Source organism: Urocitellus parryii, chromosome 8 (assembly GCF_045843805.1).
Source record: "Urocitellus parryii isolate mUroPar1 chromosome 8, mUroPar1.hap1, whole genome shotgun sequence".
NCBI lineage: Eukaryota > Metazoa > Chordata > Mammalia > Rodentia > Sciuridae > Urocitellus > Urocitellus parryii.
Window position 1 is genome coordinate 102,560,831 of NC_135538.1, and position 9,438 is coordinate 102,570,268.

At 36.5% G+C, this 9,438-nt stretch overlaps 1 non-coding gene across 1 annotated transcript; it reads right to left on the reverse strand.

The window, feature by feature from the left end:
- Nucleotides 1–8,834: 8,834 nt before the first annotated feature.
- On the reverse strand, nt 8,835–8,941 carry LOC144256758 (U6 spliceosomal RNA). Its single transcript, XR_013344243.1, has one exon. It is a non-coding gene; the product is annotated as a U6 spliceosomal RNA (small nuclear RNA).
- Between the last annotated feature and the right edge of the window lie 497 nt (nt 8,942–9,438).

Consider the following 9,438-nt stretch of genomic DNA (forward strand, 5'->3'; position numbering starts at 1 on the left):
AAGTGTGCTTAGAAAAGCTCAGTATCATACCTATGCTTTATAAGAAAATCGTTCCTAGAAAATTCTAAAGCCTATCATTAAAAACCTGAATCACCCAAATAATCCACCTAAAGTTGTTTATTAAGCTCTGAGTGTAATATAAATCACATAAAATTTATTTTGCCAGTTGGATCATCTCCAGTGTTGAAGATTTGATTTTTAATTCTACCCTAGTCAATTTACTCATACTAGGTAGTGGAAATGCTGCTTGCATGACTGACAGATGTCTGTATCAACTGATTGAACTGGGATGGTCAATAATGACTTCAAAAGCATGACTCATGAGATTGCTTAGTATTGTAGTGACTGCAATCTAACCAAGATGAAAACTCTGTTTCTGGCCATAGCTTGGGACCTCTGGAGCATCCTTGTAGATATTAGGACAAGAGGCTGGAGTCATGGCTCATTGGTAGAGCACTTTCTTAACATGCTTAATGTCCTGAGTTCAATCCTAGCACTTCAAGGAAAAAACAAAACAAAACAAAACAAAAAAAGAAAACGAAGCAAACTGATATTAGGTCAGAACTCCTGAAATTGATAGTTACCAAAAATGACAAAAAAAAATGTCAGATGCTGAAGGGCCCAGCCTTCCTTCTCTCATAACTCGGTAGTTTTATATTCTAGTGTAAAGACACATACTTATCAAAGCAAGGAAACACTGTCCAAGTAGGCAAAGAGAGGAGACAGATGTGAGAAGGCTATGGAGCCAGGTAACACAGATGCAAATAAGAAAATTCAAGTCAATGATAAAAATCCAGATTGGAAAATCATCCTGAGTCTAAAAGCCATTTAAAACAGAGGAATGTCTGTTGCCTTCGACTGGATGGTGAGGGAGCTCTTCGGAGTGTCTACTCACTGCGAACTTGGATTTGGATAATGGTGAAAGTGACGATAAAGAGATTTAGGATAATTGGCAGTGGGTCCCAGTAGTGTTAGCCTCACAGACACCTCTGGTCATTTCAGCTCATCTTAACAGTGAAGAGAACAGGCTGACAGCTGCCTCAATGTGTGCCATGTGGAAAGTGCTGCAATGCCAAGAATGGCCAGCAGAGGTCAGCATCCAGGAAGATATGGCAAGACTATTTGGGAGAGCTCTGATAGCTGCAAGCAATTCAAAAGGAAAATATTTACAAATCACATAAAAGATAAGGGTTAATTTCCAATATGTATAGGGAGCTTCTGCCACTAAATATAAAAAAATATAAATAACCTGAATAAAAATAGGGCAAAGGGTTTATTTTTTTTCAAACAAACAACAACAACAACACCCCACAAAAGGATAGCAAGTATATGAAAAGATTTTTGGCATCATTATGATCAGGGGAACAAAAACTAACCATAATCAGATGTCATTTAAACATGTTAAGATAACTATTACAAAGAAAAGTGATGTTGGAGAGATGCAGAGGAATTGGAATCTTTGAATACTCTTTGTAGGAATGCCAAATTGTGCAACAACTATGGAAAACACCATGGAGGCCCCTCAAAAAATTAACAATAGAACTACTGTATGACTGGGAACTCCCATTCTTAGTATATATTTAAAATAACTGAAATTAGTATCTCTAAGAGATAGCTGCTCTTCCATGTATATTGCAGTATTGTTCATATGTCCAAACGTAGAAGCCATGCAAGTCCATGGACAGATGAGTAGACAAAGAGAAAGTGGTATATCCATACAATGGAACATTAGCCTTTCAAATAGAAGAAAATTCTCAATTAAAAAATGCTCAATGAAATAAGACAGACACAGAAGGACAAATATTGCATAATTCCATTTATGTGAGGTATCTAAAATAGTCAAACTCATAGAAGCAGAGAATACAAGGGTGTTTGCCAGGTACTGAGGGTGGGGCAAAAGAGAGCTTGTTCAACTGGTATAAGAAAGGGATACTATATACCATGGTGTCATAGCTGACGATGTGGTGTTATGCCCTTCAAAATATGTTAAGAATGTGGTTGCCACATTAAGTGTTCTTACCACAGAAACAAACAGAATAAAAAATGCAAATAAAGGCACAAGGAAAACTTTTGTGACTTCAACATCATTCTCTTTAGAGAGGCAAGCTGACATCTGTATGTGCTTTGAGGACAGGAAATCAAGGAAGAGGTCTATATGGAGTGAATTTGGAATTCCTTCTAGAATTTTCCATCTCTTTAGCATTTGTGTAACCTCTTTGAGTTTTTTCACACATTAAATTAAAATTAATAATATCCAATTTATAAGTGTTAGGTAGCTGTTAGTAATGAGCAGTGGAATGTGTAGCAATGCCACAGGTCTAGTTTAAGTTACTCTTAAGGTTTTTCTTTAAGTTCTTGCCAAGTCAGTTGAGTCAGTAATTTGTACCAGATAACCTGTGGGAAAACTTTGGTACACAACATCAAGGATAAGCAAACAAAACTAAAAGGCGATAATGGTGGCAGGGGAGGGGATACATCGAGAAAGAAGGATTTACAACACTAAATCTTGATAGGATCCATAAAGGTCAAGATAAACTAGGAGTCATGACTTCAAGTGTCTCTTTCTATCACAGAAGGGGGAATTCTTTAGTGGTGCAGGCACTGTGAGGTAACCTCTGAGGGCCACTGACCCCAAATGCTCATATCAACCTAGGATTGCCTTGTTTCTGAAGACCCCCCCTCCCCAATAGGATGGCCACCATAACAGTTCTGGAGAGGACCAACTGAGGTTAAAAAAACTCCACCATCTGACATGAAGGAGGTGTTGAACACCCATTTGGCAGGGACTGCAGAAGGTGGTCCCCAGTTCCCAAGACAAACACTAAACAGTAATACATTTGGAAGCAGCATTGTTTTCCTTTGTCATTCTCTCCTTGGAAATGGCTCACTCTCTCTCTCTCTTGAGAGTGCTTTTTGCTCAATCCTTATCTTACTCTCTCTTAAGTTCTCTTGCATAGCTTTTGGTGTCCGACGTTAAATTTTTTCCTGTTATAATAAAAGAACCAAGGTTTGGAGCTTCAGCTCCCAGCTCTCCTGTGACATACAATATTATTAAGTAATAAGTTAATTGTAGAATGATTTAAACATTAGGAAAGCGTTGGGACTTAGAAATCACTACAAACTCTATTTTAAAAATTGTGAAGACATTTCCTTTCCCAGCAAAGCATAAACAAAAGCACTAGAAAGTGAAAACTGAGTGTCAATACCTGTGCAAGTAAGGTTCTAGGTTGCAAACAAAATGAAACAAGATCCTCTGACTTAATAAAATTGGTTGAGAAAAAATACTTAATTCTCTAAATTTAACTCCAGAAGTGGGCCAAATTTGGAACCCCATCACAACCAGAATTCCATCTTGTATAACGTTTGCTGATGGTATGCTTGCTTTAGTGTCACTGGGGATGGGCTTTGGGACATGGTTCCCCTTACCATCAGTGTCACTATCTTTAGACACTCTGCTGTTGCTGAATGCTTTACCTCATCACAGTTGCTCTGAGAAAGAACCAGTTCTTTCTTTGTTTCTTTCAACAACATTTTTGTAGTTTAGAGGGTATACGTTTTGCACATATATAAATTTATTCCTAAGTATTTTATTATTTTTCATATTAGTATAAATGAAACGTTTTCTTAATTTAAATTTTTAAATTTAAATTTAAAATGAAACGTTTTCTAAATTTAAATTTCTTAATTTAAATGCAACGTTTTCTTTAATTTAAATTATTGCTAGTGTGTAGAAATGCAATCGATATTTTTCTTATACTCCACAAACTTTCTGAATTTATTAGGTCATTTAGGTTTTTTAGTGAATTCCTAGGGATTTTCAATATGCAAGATTATGTCATCTGAAAAGGTAGATGCTTTATGCATTACCTTTTCATGTTGTTCCCTTTTATTTCACTTTCTTGTTAATTGCTCTAGCTACAGTACAATGTTGAATAGAAGTAGCCTGAGCAAATATTTGCATCTTGTTCCTGGTCTTAGGAGAAAGTAATTCAATCTTTCAGTATTAAGAATGACCAATTTTGCCAGGCAGGGTGGCGAACGTCTCTAATCCCAGCAATTTGGGAAGCTGAGGCAGGAGGATCCTATGTTTGAGACCACCTTCAACAAATTAGCAAGACTTACAGCTACTTAGTAAGTTTTTGTCCCAAAATAATAATTAAAAAAATAGAAAGAGGTAGGGATGTAGTTTAGAGGAAGGTAAAACACCCCTGCATTCCATCCCCAGTACAGTTGTTGGGGGTTAGGGGCAAGGGTAGAGGGATGATCAATTTTTTAAAGTAAAAAAAAAAACACAAAAAACTTAGTTCTTTTGTAGATGTCATTTGTTGGCTTGAGAACTTTCTGCACTTTTAGTTTTTTGAGTATTTTTATCCTGAAGGGATATTGGATTTTATGAAATATTTTTTCCCCATATTTATTGAGATGATCATGTAGGTTTTGTTTTTGTTCTACTCATGGAATTTTCTATTGATTTCCTAATGTTAAACCATTTGCTCATGGTGTATGATTTTTAAAGTATACTTTGCATTCTATAAGTCTTTTTTTTAAGGTGGTAATTTTCTCTGAACTCATTTGTATTACTTTCTCAAGTTCGAAATCTCAGTTAAGACATCTTCTGGTTGGTACTAAGCTTGACATGCTTTTCCAGGGTTGGGAAAGATAATCTTTTCTTGTAGTTAATAAGAGATGCAGCTTCAACTTTAGGATTTAGGATTCCCCTCAAATAGAAAAAATGTTTACTTACTAGATATCTCTAAGTGACAAATGTTTAATTGCATCAACTTATAAATATTCACATATTGGAGGTTATTGTGTTCTATATTCATATTGATACAATATAATTTCATGCAAGGGCAGTAGCATTTTTTATTTCATTAAGTCAATTGAATCATACCCATTTTTGCATTTTCACTTTCTTTTTTTTAATTTTTTTTTAATTTTTTTTTTATTGGTTGTTCAAAACCTTACACGGCTCTTGACATATCATATTTCAGACATTAGTTTCAAGTGAGTTATGAACTCCCATTTTTACCCCAAATACAGATTGCAGAATCACATCAGTTACACATTCACCTTTTTACATAATGCCCTATTAGTAACTGTTGTATTCTGCTACCTTTCCTATCCTCTACTATCCCCCCTCCCCTCCCCTCCCATCTTCTCTCTCTATCCCATCTACTGTAATTCATTTCTCTCCTTGTTTTTTCTTCCAATTCCCCTCACAACCTCTTCTATGTAGTTTTTTTTTTTTAACAATGAGGGTCTCTTTCCATTTCCATGCAATTCCCCCTTTCTCTCTCTTTCCCTCCCATCTCGTGTCTCTGTTTAATATCAATCTTTTCTTCCTGCTCTTTCTCCCTGCTCTATTCTTAGTTGCTCTCATTATATCAAAGAAGACATTTGGTATTTGTTTTTTAGGGATTGGCTGGCTTCACTAAGCATAATCTGCTCTAGTGCCATCCATTTCCCTGCAGATTCCATGAATTTGTCATTTTTTAGAGCTGCGTAATACTCCATGGTGTATAACTGCCACATTTTTTTAATCCATTAATCCATTGAAGGGCATCTGGGTTGGTTCCACAGTCTAGCTATTGTGAATTGTGCTGCTATGAACATCGATGTGGCAGTATCCCTGTAGTACGCTCTCTTAAGGTCTTCAGGGAATAGACCAAGAAGGGCAATAACTGGGTCAAATGGTGGTTCCATTCCCAGCTTTCCCAGGAATCTCCATACTGCTTTCCAAATTGGCTGAACCAATTTGCAGTCCCACCAGCAATGTACAAGAGTACCCTTTTCCCCACATCCTCTCCAGCACTTGTTATTGTTTGACTTCCTGAGGGCTGCCAATCTTACTGGAGTGAGATGGTATCTTAGGGTAGTTTTGATTTGCATTTCTCTGACTGCTAGAGATGGTGAGCATTTTTTCATGTATTTGTTGATTGATTGTATGTCCTCCTCTGAGAAGTGTCTGTTCAGGTCCTTGGCCCATTTGTTGATTGGGGTATTTATTGTCTTATTGTCTAATTTTGTGAGTTCTTTGTATACTCTGGATATTAAGGCTCTGTCTGAAGTGTGAGGAGTAAAAATTTGTTCCCATGATGTAGGCTCCCGATTTACTTCTCTTATTGTTTCTCTTGCTGTGAAAAAACTTTTTAGTTTAAGTAAGTCCCATTTGTTGATTCTTGCTGTTAACTCTTGTGCTATAGGCGTCCTGTTAAGGAATTTGGAGCCTGATCCCACAATATGTAGATCGTAGCCAACTTTTTCTTCTATCATAAGCAGAGTCTCTGATTTGATATCTAGGTCCTTGATCCATTTTGAGCTCACTTTTGTGCATGGTGAGAGGAGGGGATTCAGTTTCATTTTGTTGCATATGGATTTCCAGTTTTCCCAGCACCATTTGTTGAAGATGCTATCCTTCCTCCATTGCATGCTTTTAGCCCCTTTATCAAATATAAGATAGTTGTAACTTTGTGGATTAGTCTCTGTATCCTCTATTCTGTACCATTGGTCCACCCGCCTGTTTTGGTACCAGTACCATGCTGTTTTTGCTACTATTGCTCTGTAGTATAGTTTGAAATCTGGCATTGCTATACCACCTGATTCACACTTCCTGCTCAGAATTGCTTTTGCTATTCTGGGTCTTTTATTTCTCCATATGAATTTCATGATTGCTTTATCTATTTCTACAAGCAATGCCATTGGGATTTTGATTGGCATTGCATTAAACTTATAGAGGACTTTTGGTAATATTGCCATTTTGATGATGTTAGTTCTGCCTATCCATGAACAGGGTATATCTTTCCATCTTCTAAGATCTTCTTCTACTTCTCTTTTTAGGGTTCTGTAGTTTTCATTGTATAAATCTTTCACCTCTTTTGTTAGGTTGATTCCCAAGTATTTTATTTTTTTTGAGGATATTGTGAATGGAGTGTTTTTCCTCACTTCCGTTTCAGAAGTTTTGTCACTGATATACAGAAATGCCTTTGATTTGTGCGTGTTGATTTTATAACCTGCCACTTTGCCGAATTCATTTATTAGTTCTAGTAGTTTTTTTGTAGACCCTTTTGGGTCTTCTATGTATAGAATCATGTCATCTGCAAATAGTGATAATTTAAGTTCATCTTTTCCAATTTTTATGCCTTTAATTTCTTTCGTTTGTCTAATTGCTCTGGCCAGTGTTTCGAGAACTATATTGAATAGAAGTGGTGATAAAGGGCATCCCTGTCTTGTTCCAGATTTTAGAGGGAATGCCTCCAATTTTTCTCCATTCAGAATGATGTTAGCCTGTGGCTTAGCGTAGATAGCTTTCACAATATCAAGGTAAGTTCCTGTTATCCCTAGTTTTTCTAATGTTTTGAACATAAAGGGATGCTGTACTTTGTCGAATGCTTTTTCTGCGTCTATCGAGATGATCATATGGTTCTTATCTTTAAGTCTATTGATATGGTGAATAACATTTATTGATTTCCGTATATTGAACCATCCCTGCATCCCAGGGATGAATCCTACTTGATCATAGTGCACAATTTTTTTGATGTGTCTTTGTATCCGATTCGCCAGAATTTTATTGAGGATTTTTGCATCTAGGTTCATCAGAGATATTGGTCTGTAGTTTTCTTTCTTTGAAGTGTCTTTGTCTGGTTTCGGAATCAATGTGATGTTGGCCTCATAGAATGAATTTGGAAGAACTCCCTCTTTTTCTATTTCCTGAAATAACTTGAAAAGTATTGGTATTAATTCTTCTTTAAAGGTTTTGTAAAACTCTGCTGTATACCCATCCGGTCCTGGGCTTTTCTTGGTTGGTAGTCGTTTGATTACTTCTTCAATTTCATCCATTGATATTGGTCTGTTCAAATCGTGTGTGTCCTCCTGACTCAGTCTGGGCAAGTCATATGTCTTAAGAAATTTATCGATGTCTTCACTATCTTCTATTTTATTGGAATATAGGTTTTCAAAATAATTTCTAATTATCTTCTGTATTTCTGTGGCGTCTGTTGTGATATTGCCTTTTTCATCCCTTATGTTAGTAATTTGAGTTCTCTCTCTTCTTCTCTTCGTTAGCATGGCTAAGGGTCTGTCAATCTTGTTTATTTTTTCAAAGAACCAACTTTTAGTTTTGTTAATTTTTTCAATAGTTTCTTTTGTTTCAATTTCATTGATTTCTGCTCTGATTTTAATTATTTCTTGCTTTCTGCTGCATTTACTATTGTTTTGCTCTTCCTTTTCTAGGGCTTTGAGATGAAGTGTGAGCTCATTTATTTGTTGGTTTTTTCTTTTTTTGAGGAATGACCTCCAGGCGATGAATTTCCCTCTTAAAACTGCTTTCATTGTGTCCCATAGATTCCGATATGTTGTGTCTGAATTTTCATTTATCTCTAAGAATGTTTTGATTTCCTCCTTTATGTCTTCTGTAACCCCTTGATCATTCAGTAACATATTGTTCATTTTCCATGTGATATTGGATTTTCCCTTCCTTCTTTTATCATTAATTTCCAGTTTCAATCCATTATGATCAGATAAAATGCATGGTATAATCTCCACCCCTTTATATTTATTGAGGGTTGCCCTATGGCATAATATATGGTCTATTTTTGAGAAGGATCCATGTGCTGCTGAGAAAAAAGTATATCCATTCGATGATGGTTGGTATATTCTATATATGTCAGTTAAGTCTAGGTTATTGATTGTGGTATTGAGTTCTATAGTTTCTTTATTCAACTTTTGCTTGGAGGTTCTGTCCAATGGTGAGAGAGGTGTGTTGAAGTCACCCATAATTATTGTGTTGTGATCTATTTGATTCTTGAACTTGAGGAGAATTTGTTTTATGTATTAAAAATATGGAACGCTTCACGAATTTGCGTGTCATCCTTGCGCAGGGGCCATGCTAATCTTCTCTGTATCGTTCCAATTTTAGTATATGTGCTGCCGAAGCAAGCACTGCATTTTCACTTTCATGGACAGCATCTTTGGTACTGTTGGCCTAACAGTTGTAGACATGGTGAGAGCTTTACTATCTAATTTATAGATACCATTGCTGACACATGGCGGTAATTTTCGGTAAATTTGGGAATGTATTTTCGGTGCTAAAAACACTCTGCCTCTTCATCCTTTTTAAGTCTTTGCCTGCCACTGAGTGAATATAGTAACAACCCATCTCAGGTAGGTCAAAGGTCACTCTTTCCCCCACCCAGTTTCCATGCATTTTATTTCCATACTTCAGTATTGATTCTTCCTTTTCCTACCATCCTCTCACTGTGAAAACATACACACAAGTGAACTGGCAAAGCCAGTGTGGAGACCCAATGTGTTTGTGCATGGATTTAGAGGATCTGGAAGGAGGTAAGTATGTATGTTGTCTCTGGAGGACAGTAAGATCTCACCAGCGGGTGGACCAATGGTACAGAATAGAGGACACAGAAACCAATCCACAAAACT